Consider the following 13,731-nt stretch of genomic DNA (forward strand, 5'->3'; position numbering starts at 1 on the left):
CAAACAAATCTAATTTGAAAAAATAGGTAAGAAATGAATGTATAGCTGACTCTTGTGTAAGAGAAACATAAAAAATTCTTAGATAATAGAGAAATTAAGAGTATAAATACAAGCTTGAGAGAAGAATCATGGCAAGGTGTTTAATTATCGAGGCTTTTTTTTTTTTTTTACTGATCTAGTGCCTTTAAATTATAACTTAATTTACAAGTATTTGCTGAGCACAATTTGAGGAAGGGCTTAATGTGTCAGCTCCAAACTGATGCCGCACTGTAAATGTCCAAATCCTCAAAGGCAAATTTTCCAAAGTCACAACACTGACCAGATGTTACTTCTCTTTGGCTCCCCTGCTGATGACAGCAGTTGCCTGAATCCAGAACATCACCAAAGACAAAGCTCTGACCCTGTGATGGATCGCTCAGGTCTTATACAAGCAGGACCTGCACCAAACTGCCAGAGCTTTGGGTCTTTTTTAACTGAGACAGGTCATTAAAAGAAATGAAAAGATGTCTTCTGGAGCTTAATTAAGGAAGTTAATTCTGGGCCCTATCACAGGCCCATTAACCTTTCTCTGTCCCTAAAATATCTTATGTAATGTCAAAAAGAAGCAAAGATGGGAAAAGGAGCTGTGTAATTAAACCTACTTAACCTTAAAATGGAAATGTGTCAAGGGATAGATGCAACTGGTATAAAGCTCCTAACCTGTATTTATGACCTCAAAACCCAGAACCCACATACCTCATTCTGCTATGCTTAGTCTCAATTCCTTTGCCATGGTGTTGGAGAAATTGGCTAACTTACTTATCATGTCTGACCTGAACCATGAGAAGTCAGTTCTGAAAATGCTGGAAGGGTAACCCTATCCTGGCATAAAGAACAAAAAATCTGCTGATCTCTATAAGGATTTTTTTGGGCACAGAACATTTCTAAAGTTCTCCAAGGAGATGGTTTTCTCTGACCCAGAATGTTTTTCTTTCCCATCCTGGAAGAGAATGTGGCCAGGTTGGGGGTGAGTTTGATTCAAGATTGAAGAGAACCTGACATATTTTCCTGAAAGTACCTAGTTATGAATGTAGATTCTTCCAGAATGTCAATGGAGTCTGAAAGGGCAGAGGCATTGCAAGAACTTGGTAGACCCTTGAAAAGGAAGTGTTTCCAGTAGGTTTCTGCTCCACTAGGGAGAATGATGGGCTCTGCTAAGAAACCATCTCGGGGCTGGGGAAAGCTGATAACAGTTGTGTCTGTTCTGCTTAGTCACCTAACTTCTGCTATGTCCTGGGTTCTGGTCTATATTAACAGCGAGAGGAGTATTTTCCACCAATGCAATGTAGCATTTCCATTCTGAAATGCTACAAGTTCCAAAAATGACCAAGAGCAGTCACTCTATTATGTGGCATCAGGACCATGCACACTACAATTATCTCTGATGACTCTGGATTCTCCAGGGACCTCTCAGTATAACTTCTAATATCAGGGTTGACAAAAATACAGGACACCTGTATTTTCATTTACTGAGTCTGGCAACCCTGCTTAATGTCCAAATGGTAATCATCACCCATCACCATAAAACAACATTTTAGAAAGAACTTTGAACCAAACTACTGCCTTGTTTTATTTATGAGAAGGTTGAGATTATGGCAGAAAGTGAAGAACTAAAGAGCCTCTCAATGCAAGTGAAAGAGGAGAGTGAAAAAGCTGGCTTAAAGCTCAACATTCAGAAAACTAAGATCACGGCATCTGGTCCCATCACTTCATGGCAAATAGATGGGGAAACAGTGGCTGACTTTATTTTGGGGGGACTTCAAAATCACTGCAGATGGTGACTGCAGCCATGAAATCCAAAGACACTTGTCCCTTGGAAGGAAAGTTATGACCAACCTAGACAGCATATTAAAAAGCAGAGACATTACTTTGCCAACAAAGGTCCGTCTAGTCAAGGCTATGGTTTTTCCAGTGGTCATGTGTGGATGCGAGAGTTGGACTATAAAGAAAGCTGAATGCCAAAGAAATGATGCTTTTGAACATTGGTGTTGGAGAAGACTCATAAGAGTCCCTTGGACTGCAGGGAGATCCAGCCAGTCCATCCTAAAGGAAATCAGTCCTGAATATTCATTGGAAGGACTGATGTTGAAGCTGAAACTCCAATACTTTGGCCACCTGATGCGAAGAGCTGACTCATTTGAAAAGACCCTGATGCTGGGAAAGATTGAAGGCAGGAGAAGAGGACGACAAAGGATGAGATGGTTGGATGGTGTCACTGACTCAATGGACAGGAGTTTGAGTAAACTCCGGGAGCTGGTGATGGATAGGGAGGCCTGGCATGCTGCAGTCCATGGGGTCGCAAAGAGTCGGACACGACTGAGCAACTGAACTGAACTAAGCTGAACTGATATTCAGAGCTTTTTGGGATGGGGAGAGGGTTGTTTGTTCTTAAGTCTCACAGCTACTTAAGAGATAGTGTTTGGACTAGAATCCAGACAGGTTTATACCCACTACCCATCCCGCTTCTCTAATAACAATGCAATATTATTTTTATTGTTGCAGTTGTGTTAACTAGACTTTGCAAAAATTTGTTCACAAATCTGAAATTTCTTGGGCAGAACCTGTTCAGACCTCTCTACTACATTCTGTAGACAGACAGAAGATAAAAGAAGTGAACACACTCTGCCCGGATCTTTAGAGCTTTCATAGTATTAATTGGTAAAGAGCTAAGGAAAATAAAAAAAAATTTTAAATCTTAATACAGGCAAAGGGTCAAAAATATTTTTTAACCCAATTATAAAGATATTCTTTTTTAAATATTATTTAAAAAAATTTTTAAACCACTGTACTCCTTCATCAGTGTGAATAATTCATGCTGGTATTTCAGGCAAAGTGTCATAAAAACAGCTAAGTTTTAACCAGCCATAGCTCACTGTTCTGCAAAATCAGTTAGGGGAGATTATTCAAAATCCAGCTGGAATATGCCACATATGTGCAAACATGAGCTCTTCAGAACTTTCTTTGTACATTTTTGCCATGAGAAGACATGGCATAGGTACATATGAAGATGTGGGTGGCAGCAATAGCCTTTGCTACTATCAATATATTCGAGATAAAGCTGCTCCTCTCTGGCCATCCCATGCTCCTGTGCACATCATATGTGCTAATACCCTTCTTATTTACCGCGAGATTTCTCCAGGTCTTTTTCTCTTAGGAATAACTGATTGTGTGAAGAAAGTGAAAGTGTTAATCGCTCAGTGTCTAACACCTTGTGACCCCATGGACTGCAGGCTCCGTCCACGGGATTTCCAAGGCAAGAATACTGGAGTGAGTTGCCATTTTGCTCTCTAGGGGATCTTTCCAACCCAGGGATCAAATGTAGGTCTCCTGCACTGCAGGTAGATTATTTTTCTTTTTTTTTTTTTTCTGCAGACAGATTCTTTACCAGGCTCAGGTGTAAAGAATCTGCCTGCAATGTGGGAGACACCGGTTTGATCCCTGGGTGGGGAAGATCCCTTGGAGAATGGAATGGCTACCCACTCCAGTATTCCTGCCTGGAGAATTCCATGGACAGAGGAGCCTGGCGGGCTACAGTCCATGGGGTCGCAAAAGAGTCAGACATGACTTAACAACTAACTGATTGTGTACCTCAATAAAAACGTAGTTTTGGACTTTGAAATAACACAGGCAATACATAAATGCTAATACAAATACTAATACAAGTGAGTTGAATCTAAGACACAGATAATACTGATACTAATTCAGTTAGAAATTCAGATTTTATTCATGTTTTTAAATAAAGAATTTACATTTTCAGGTGATCAGTCCTGTGGACTGAACTGTATCCTTCCAAATTTCTTAGGCTGAAGCCTTAATCCTAAGAGTATTTGGATACAGAGCCTTTAAAAAGGCAAATAGGATCAAATGAAGTAGCAGCAGTAGAGCCCTAACCCATCAGGATCAGTGTCCTTGTAAAAAGATGACAAGATGCCAGGGATATGTATGCACAGAGAAAAGGCAGTATGAGGACACTGCAAGACAGTGAACATCTGCAAACCAGTGAGAGAGGCTTCAAAGGAATCCAACCCTGCCAGCACCTGGATCTTAGACTTCCAGCCCCCAGAAGTCTAAGAAGATAATTTTTTGTTGTGTAAGCTACTCACTTTGGCTTTTGGTATGGAAGTTCCAGAAGACTAATACAGTCAGAATATCTCTTGTGAACATCAAGCAAATAACCACTGGAGTGCAAGACAGATGAAAGCAAGGATTCTATCTCATGCCTGCGACACGCGCAACACCTTATATGCTGCTGCTGCTGCTGCTAAGTCACTTCAGTCGTGTCCAACTCTGTAAGACCCCATAGACAGCAGCCCACCAGGCTCCCCTGTCCCTGGGATTCTCCAGGCAAGAACACTGGAGTGGGTTGCCATTGCCTTCTCCCAGCATATACCTGGTACTTAATAAATAGCTGACAAGATAGAAGAACAAGTGAATGGACCCAGACTGATGCCCCATAGAGCTCTATTGTCCATACAATGGACCTCAATATGAGATTGGAAAAGCAGCGACTTCAGAGCCAGATAGATTGGTTTCATTCTTTACTACCTGTGACCATGGGGAAGTTTCATAACCTTCCTGGGTCTCAGGTTCTCATCTGTAAAAACAACAATGCTGCTGCTGCTGCTGCTAAGTCGCTTCAGTCGTGTCCGACTCTTAGCGACCCCGTGGACTGTAGCCTACCAGGCTCCTCCATCCATGGGATTTTCCAGGCAAGAGTACTGGAATGGGAAAAACAATAGTAGTCTTTTATCATTTGGTTGCTGTGAAGATTGAGGTAATGTGCCTTGCATGTGACAAGCCCATGTAAAGTCACGGCTGCTATGACGGTGATGCTAATGACAGTGAGCTTCATCTTTCCATTCATTTATTCATTCCACAACTATTCATTGAGCAACACCCTTTTGTGAACCCAGTATCGTTCCCAGCATTGAGAATAAAGAGGGTAATAAGACAGTGGATCATATGTAGAGACATGGATGGACATAGGGTCCATCATATAGAGTGAAGTAACTCAGGAAGAGAAAAACAAATATCATATATTAATGCATTATATCTGGAATCCAGAAAAATGGTACAGATGAATCTATTTGCAGGGCAGGAATAGAGATGCAGACATAGAGAACAGACATGTGGATTCAGAGGGGGAAGAAGAGGGTGGGACAAATTGGGAGATTAGGACTGACATATATACACCATCATGTGTAGAACAGAGAGCTAGCAGGAAGCTGCTGTATAGCACAGGGAGCTCAGCTCAGTGCTTTTGATGACCTAGAGGGATGGGATGGGGGAGGAAGGCTCAAGAGGAATAGGATATATATATATACACAGAGCTGATTCACTTTGTTGTATAGCAGAAACTAACACAATCTTATGAAGCAACTATACTCCAATTAAAAAAAAGACAGTGTCTTAGCTCATGCATGCCTTACATTCTAAAGAGAAGGATCAAAAATAACAAGGAAAAATACAATAATTTCAAAGAGTGGTAAGTGCCACAAAGAAAATAAGACAGAATCATGTAATGATGACCGTGTACAAGAGTGCATGTGCAAGGGCATAATTGGTGAAAGTCTCTCTGAGAAGGAGATATTTAAGGCTGAGTCCCGGATGAGAAGGAGAAATCAGTCTGAAGAGTGTCTGAGGGAGTATTCCAGAGAGAATAGTGGTACCAGTGGATTCATGGAACAGAAGAAGGCTGGTGTGACTTCAGGTGGTGATTAAAGTATAGAGAGGGACAAGGTGAAGTCAGAAATATTAGCGGGAGCTGAATCATGTAGGAACTTTCAGGCCAAGGTGAGGGAGTTGGGTTTTCTCTAAATGCAATGGGAAATCTCTGCAGGGTTTGAAGCAGCTATGTGACATGGTTTGATTTATACTCACAACAATGTTCTGCTGCTCTGGGAAGGGATGCTGGTGATAGGAAGCCATGAGTGGAAGCAGACAGGTGTTCAGGAGTCCTGCCCAGTGTCCAGGGGAGACACTGTAGTCTTGGCTTAGACTAAGGTGGTGGTCAAGATGGAAAATGGCTGAATGGCAGTGTTGTGAAGGCAGGTGGACAGGGCATCTGATGGACTGAATGTCAACACATAAAAAAATAAGAGGGACAAGGATGAACCCAAAGATGAAACTGAGCAACTTAAGTAACCAACTGGGATGGTGCCATTTATTGTGAGCAGTTGGGGGTAAGGAGAGGAGGGGAGAATCAACCCTAACCCCAACTCTGTCTCTACATATCAGTAGAGTTCATGCAAACTTCATGACACAGCCAGTAGAAGAAGCCTGTCCATTGAGAAAAACCACTGGTACTTGGCATTCAGTATTTCACATCAATCAGGTTACTTATCAATTCATTGATCAATGCTAAGCCTTACACTTTAGGTGGTTGCAAAAAAAATGATCTGACTGAAGCTTGGGGTTTTCACTGGGCTGTTGTTCTAGGCTTTGGTTTTCTTCCCTATGGAATGAACTTTTTTTGTGTGTTTACTTTTAAGTATTTTCCAATTGAACCATATCATCTCTCCTCACTCTGAAGAAGCAAAACCAGAAACAGAGGCATCTCCTAAGATCTACAAGGATGGAAGAGCAGACAACGGACAGTACTTGGAAATCATATTCCTTGTGTAGAGTTCAGGTTTCTCACTATTCCTCATTCCTCTCTTTGCTCTGCTCCTATCTCTTTTCGGCGTCAAATTCACTGCATCATCTCCTGCACGCAGAGTCACATGACTGCCACTGGCTGGCTTTAATTAGTGTGTGGTACTGAGCATCATTACAATGTTGGTGGTGTTAAATTCCACTGTATTCAAATATCACAAGCTGAAGTCACAGCTCATGACAGCCACAAGGAAGCTAGCCTTGAACTAAACTGGGAGATAATTAAAACAGGCAGGAGTGGAGATTGTTCATACCGGCCTCGCCTGCACTCTGACCCAACCACTCTCTTTCGGTGTCATGTCCTTCTTCCTTTGTCTTATTCATTTTCTCTCCAGCAAAGGTTATTCTGCAGCAGGCACCTAACAAGGATGACAATGTTATGGGCAAGAAATAAAGCAAGTAGAAGCATAAAATGTTTGCTGAGAAGCTGCCTCTGGTGGGTTTTAAATCACTGTGGAATAAAACCAGAATGAATTGCCCAGAGAGGTAAGTGTGTGCTTTTTAAGCTCAAAGGCTTCATTAGTCTTCATATTGTGTCTACAGGAGAGGGAGTAGTTTTCTTTCCATTTTACTGAAGAGAGAAGAGACACAAATAGTAGCTAACTGAAATTCACTGATATATGGTAAAGATGATATTCTTTACTTGGGCAAATGTCTCAGTAATAGGCAGCCACCAGACATATTCTTTTTTACTTACTTTGAAACTCACGAACCCATTAACCTCCACTGTCACTGAAGCTTAAGTTAAGTGCAAACAGCTCTGATTAGCAAACAGAAAATTGCCTCTTATGTGACTTGGATAAATCCGTTAGCCTTGTTGGAAATCAGGATAAGAGTGAACTCCAGCAGATGCTATTGTGGGAGCAATAGATTTAAAAAAAGGCTATAGATGGCTTTGCATCTAAGACCAAAGCAGATAAATTTGGAAAACTGGCCTATAACACATGGACTACTCCACTTCCAGATGTAAAACAGTTCCAGACAAAAGTAAAGTAAGTAAAGTAAAGAAGTAAGTAAGAAGAAAATCAATCAGGTGTGGCAACAGGCAAAAAAGTAAGGAAAGGGAGTGTCCAGGAAAGGTTCAATTTAAAATGAAGCATGGAAAATGGAAGGCAGCCCAGCTAAGAGGAAGAGAAGGAAAGAAAACAACAGGTGCAAAGGTCCTGGGGGAAGGGAAGAACTTAAGAGTGCTCTGGGAAGTGTCAGAAAGTGAGGGGAGGGCTGAGCAATGCTGACTGAGGGGACAGAAGCCTGGAATGAGGTTGGGGAGGAGTCAGATGCCACGTGGTGTTTAAGGCAGGGTAAGGAGTTAAAATGCTTTCTAAGCCAAATTGGAAGTCATTAAAAGAAGGGGACATGGGTAAATCTATGGCCGATTCATGTTGATGTTTGGCAGAAACCAATGCAATACTGTAAAGCAATTATCCTTCAATTCAGTTCAGTTCAGTCGCTCAGTCATGTCCGACTCTTTGCGACCCCATGAACCGCAGCACGCCAGGCCTCCCTGTCCATCACCAACTCCCTAAGTCCTCCCAAACCCATGTCCATCGAGTCGGTGATGCCATCCAGCCATCTCATCCTCTGTCATCCCCTTCTCCTCCTGCCCTCAATCTTTCCCAGCATCAGGGTCTTTTCCAATGAGTCAGCTCTTCACATCAGGTGGCCAAAGTACTGGAGTTTCAGCTTCAACATCAGTCCTTCCAATGAACACCCAGGACTGATCTCCTTTAGGATGGACTGGTTGGATCTCCTTGCAATCCAAGGGACTCTCAAGAGTCTTTTCCAGCACCATAGTTCAAAAGCATCAATTCTTTGGCACTCAGCTTTCTTTATAGTCCAACTCTTACATCCATACATGACCACTGGAAAAACCATAGCCTTGACTAGATGGACCTTTGTTGGCAAAGTAATGTCTCTGCTTTTTAATATGCTGTCTAGGTTGATCATAACTTTCCTTCCAAGGAGTAAGCATTTTTTAATTTCATGGCTGCAGTCACCATCTGCAGTGATTCTGGAGCCCACAAAAATAAAGTCAGCCACCGTTTCCACTGTTTCCCCATCTACCTGTCATGAAGTGATGGGACCAGATGCCATGATCTTAGTTTTCTGAATGTTGAGCTTTAAGCCAACTTTTTCACTGTCCTCTTTCACTTTCATCAAGAGACTCTTTAGTTCTTCTTCACTTTCTGCCATAAGGGTGGTGTCATCTGCATATCTGAGGTTATTGATGTTTCTCCCAGCAATCTTGATTCCAGCCTGTGCTTCCTCCAGCCCAGCGTTTCTCATGATGTATTCTGCATATAAGTTAAATAAGCAGGGTGACAATATACAGCCTTGACGTACTCCTTTTCCCATTTGGAACCAGTCTGTTGTTCCCTGTCCAGTTCTCACTGTTGCTTCCTGACCTGCATACAGGTTTCTCAAGAGGCAGGTCAGATGGTCTGGTATTCCCATCTCTTTCAGAATTTTCCACAGTTTATTGTGATCCACACAGTCAAAGGCTTTGGCATAGTCAATGAAGCAGAAATAGATGTTTTTCTGGTACTCTCTTGCTTTTTCGATGATCCATCGGATGTTGGCAATTTGATCTCTGGTTCCTCTGCCTTTTCTAAAACCAGCTTGAACATCTGAAGTTCACGATTCACGTTTTGCTAAAGCCTGGCTTGGAGAATTTTAAGCATTACTTTATTAGTGTGTGAGATGAGTGCAATTGTGTGGTAGTTTGAGCATTCTTTGGCATTGCCTTTCTTTGGGATTGGGATGAAAACTAACCTTTTCCAGTCCTGTGGCCACTGCTGAGTTTTCCAGGTTTGCTGGCATATTGAGTGCAATACTTTCACAGCATAATCTTTTAGGATTTGAAATAGCTCAACTGGAACTCCATCATCTCCACTAGCTTTGTTCATAGTGATGCTTCCTAAGGCCCACTTGACTTCACATTCCAGGATGTCTGGCTCTAGGTGAGTGATCACACCATCGTGATATTTTAGAAGAAAAAAAAAAGATTTAAGCATGAAAAAGACATGAGTTAGTTCGGTGTTTTTTTTTTTTAAAGATCTTCCCAGATACTGGGCTATGGCTTGTTAGGGGTGGGACAGAAGGGCAGAATGGCAGCAGGGAGCTAGGTTAGAAGTCGCTACAGTAACCTGGGCAGTAGATAATGATAGTTTGGGTCGGGATGATATTAAAAGGAGAGGAGGAGGAAAAAACAGTCTGACATACATTGTAGGAATACAATCAACAGGACTTGCTCACAGACTGGATGTTGGGAATGATGCAAAGACAGAAGAAATTAAAAGTAATGTCTAAGTTTCTGGCCTGATGCCATGAGTAGCTTGCTATGCCCTTTGTCTTTAGAGGCAAGACTGGGAGGGATGGAGGTTGGGTGCATTGACAAAGAGTTTGGAAGCAGGAAAAAGATCAAGAGCTCCATTCTGGATATTTTCACACTGAGATTCCTATGAGGGATCTAATTCAAGCCATCATCTATTGTTAGTTATTTAGTTACATATAAGAATCTGGAAGTCAAGTGAGAGGGCAGGGATGAAGATACAAATCTGGAAGCATCATCAGTGATGACTTATACAGTCCCTGGGTTGGGTGAGCTCACCTAGGCAGAGAGTAGTGACAAAGACAAGAAGTGACAGGGACTTCCCTGGTGGTTCAGTGGGTAAGAGTCTGCCTTCCAACACCAGAGGGCAGGAGTGGGTGGTGAGTTTGATCCCTGGTCGGGGAACTAAGATCCTCCATGCTGCATGGTGCAGCCAAAAAAAACAAAACAAACAAACAAACAAAAAGCCACACAAGAGGATAAAGAGTTCAAATAGAGGAGGAGGCTCTTACCTTCCTGAAAGGAAGAAAGGGTGATTGATTCAAGGCATAGCACCAACCCAAAGTGAAAGGAACTGAACCAGAGAGAACATGTCTGCCACCCTAGAGCCTACCTAGAAAACCACTGCCCATCCTCATGAGGACTTGGTGGAATAATACATAGATAAGCATTTAGTGAACTGCAACTTACTATTGAAATAATATGCAATAGAATTACTAACTTACTGACTGAGATCCTGAATTTATTTATGTGTTTCCTGCTTTTCTTCTCACTAAAAGGTTAAAAACTCCAAAGGACAATAATATCATCATATCCATTGATGCTTCTCCAGCACCTAGAACAAATCAGTGTTGACTGACTGACTGACTGTTACTCTATATTCAAGGGAATAACTGGCCAATGTCTGCTTCAGGTTGGCTTCTGATAAACCACCATTCAGTCTGTCCTATTGCCTGCACTTCTGCATCTGTAGGGCAGACATCAGACCTCTTTAATTCTTATGAAAGGATGCAGCAGAAGCTCCTTTTCACAAATCAGTGTGAGCAGGAGAGATGCTCATCTTCAGGATGGATTTTTCTCCCTCTCAGCTTTGCCAAGAAGATTCGAAATCACACACAAGAATAAGACAACTCAAACTAAAAGGAAACAGGATTTAACGGAAACTCTTGTAAGAGCTCTGGACTTCAGCATCCTTCTGAGTGGGGAACATCAATATGGCAGACCATCAAGAAGAGCAGAGCAAATGTTACTGGAGACGTTTGTGAGAAGAAAAAAACAAATTTTTCTACTTTTTCCTCTCTCATGTTATTCTTGCCAATTTTTCAAAGAAGCTCTTTTCTTCGCTCTGTCTTGTTAAAACCAAACACAGTCTCAAGAAACAAAAAGAGACAAACACACTCACCTATATTAGAAATTCACCCTCCCTTCTCGCTGGGCTTCTAAATTTCCTTCTCCACACAACTGACTTCCAGGGAAGCCAAGGTAAGAAAAAATTAATCCTTACTGCTAAGTGGAAAGAGGCTTAGAGGTGGAGCCATCTCATTAGCAAACAACAGAACATACTTCTAAAACATATATTGACACACACAACTACCACCCACTCCCAACAAGAACAAAAACTCCAAGACAGCAGTCAACATCTGAAAGGTCTCGAATTACAACTGTAAGTGATATCAACCTGACATATTGGAAGTTGTCTAGATTTTGTAATTAGAGTCCTGATCTGCTGGCTGTGGGCCTTGAACAAATTATTTCTCTGTGTCTTTTTTTATTTTAATCTTAAATATAGATGAACAGCACTGACCTTGCATGGCTTTTATGAGCTTTGGATACAAAGCATAAAAAGTTGACACAAAGCATGGCAGAAGGTAAGAAACAGGAGACAGTCAGAGAAAAGATGAACGCCTGCTTCCTAGTCCCGGGTGGCTGTAAGGACTCATGGAAAACAGGGAGATACAGTAATGATAACAGATACTATTTTTGAGTTTTTACTATATGTTAAACACTGAGAGAAGTGTTTTCATGAAAATTGAGACATTTCCCTCAAACCCAGTAGGAAGGGATGGGGCTGGAAGTCATACTGTGGCATATGCATTCCAGAGTTCCTGGTCCTCCCTGCTACAATATGCTGCCTCATGGACACGGAGAAAACAAATACATGGAAACTAGGGTACGTGAGTTCCAGTGTTCGTTTCCTTCAAATTAAGTTATTTGATACTGTGAAATCATCTGATTTCTTGCTCAGTCTTCTCAATTTTAAAGTGGGGACATTAGATGCTACTGGATTGCTAAGATCATTCATGTCTCTTCTATAGTCCTGTGGTCCCATGATTTTTTTTTCCAGTTTTATTAAGATATCATTGCTGTATAAGATAGGTTAAGGTAGACAACATAATAATTTAATCTTTGTATATATTGTGAAATGATCACCACAATAAGTTCAGTTAACATCCACCACCTCACACAGTTACCAATTTGGGGGGATGAGAATTTCTTAAGATCTAGTCTCATCAAATTTCAAATATACAATACAGTATTTATAACTATAGCTTCCATGCCTTACATTAAATCCCCAGGACTTATTTATCTTATGACTGAAAGTCTGTACATTTTGATTGTGGCCTTCTAATCTATGCTGATTTTAATGAATTAAGGTCATTCAGCTTTTCAAAGTTGGTGAACCGCTTTGCTGATGGAACAGAAAGCATGAAAGTCTGTAAGATGAAACATGTCTCAGGTGAGTTTTAAAAATCCACTGGTTCTCCCATGAACCTCCAGAAATGAAAGGAAATGGCATTTTTCAGACATAACAATGAAACATTCTACAGTGCTTCTTGATCTCATGTTCTTGACAGAGTTTCCTGCTACACTCAGACATGAAACATTTCACAGTGTAAATGCCAAGAAAAAGCGATGGGTTTGCAGAGATGAGGATGGATCTAGAAAGCAAGGGAAGCCATAATCACAGCCCCTTGTTGCTAACCAGTCATTACCCACGGCGTCTATGGGAAAACAGGGCCAATACGCACCTAGAAAACACAGCAGTCAGGGGGCATAACCAGAGCTGGAAGCCAAATGTCTAACACTAACATGCTGATCACTTTTGATTTTTCTGTTTAATGTCATCAAGCAGGAATCAAACATCAGCTTTTGTGTTTTAATTTTTAACTGTCATTGTTTATTACTATTTTGACTACATTGTCTACAATTTTAGCAGCATCTTAAAGAGATGCTGCAGTTTTAGCACACCTTAATGTGTCGATGTACAATGAAAGATCAAAATGGACTGCAATATCAGAAATGACAGCTACAGTTTAACTGTACAATATTAAGGAGAATCTGTGGTAAGCACAGCCTCCTTTTTTTGCAACATGGACAACTTACATGTAAGTATATGCCTTATGAATGCGATGATAAAGAAATTCCTTAGAGGAGTGAAATACAGCATCCTGGAAAATAATGGTTTCTCCCATTCAAGGCAGTTAGAAAATGTTCACATTTTAACAAATCTGTACAAACCACAAGAAACTTGTTTAAGGGATTATTGTCCCACATTGAAACATCAGCTTTTCTTGATCAAGACAATTAGGCCTCAAGTTTTCAGGTGTAGAATGGTAGTGTCCCCCGACCCCTGTAAACAGTCATGATGAAGTCCCATCAGAACTGGCTGGCAGAGAAGCCCAGTTGTGACTCTAGTCTAAATTGCT

The 13,731-nt window shown here is 41.3% G+C and overlaps 1 protein-coding gene and 1 long non-coding RNA gene across 30 annotated transcripts in view; both read right to left on the reverse strand.

Annotated features, from left to right (window-relative positions):
• LOC145526208 (uncharacterized) overlaps window positions 1-13,731 on the reverse strand; it is a 418,885-nt gene that overhangs the window by 240,676 nt on the left and 164,478 nt on the right. The window lies entirely within an intron of this gene.
• Window positions 3,386-8,171, reverse strand: LOC145526213 (uncharacterized). The gene is made up of 2 exons (XR_014068768.1): window positions 4,759-8,171; window positions 3,386-3,559 (listed from the first exon to the last, which is right to left on the reverse strand). It is a non-coding gene; the product is annotated as an uncharacterized LOC145526213 (long non-coding RNA).

This window comes from Giraffa tippelskirchi, chromosome 11, assembly GCF_054371585.1.
Source record: "Giraffa tippelskirchi isolate mGirTip1 chromosome 11, T2T-mGirTip1v1.2.pri, whole genome shotgun sequence".
NCBI classification, from domain to species: domain Eukaryota; kingdom Metazoa; phylum Chordata; class Mammalia; order Artiodactyla; family Giraffidae; genus Giraffa; species Giraffa tippelskirchi.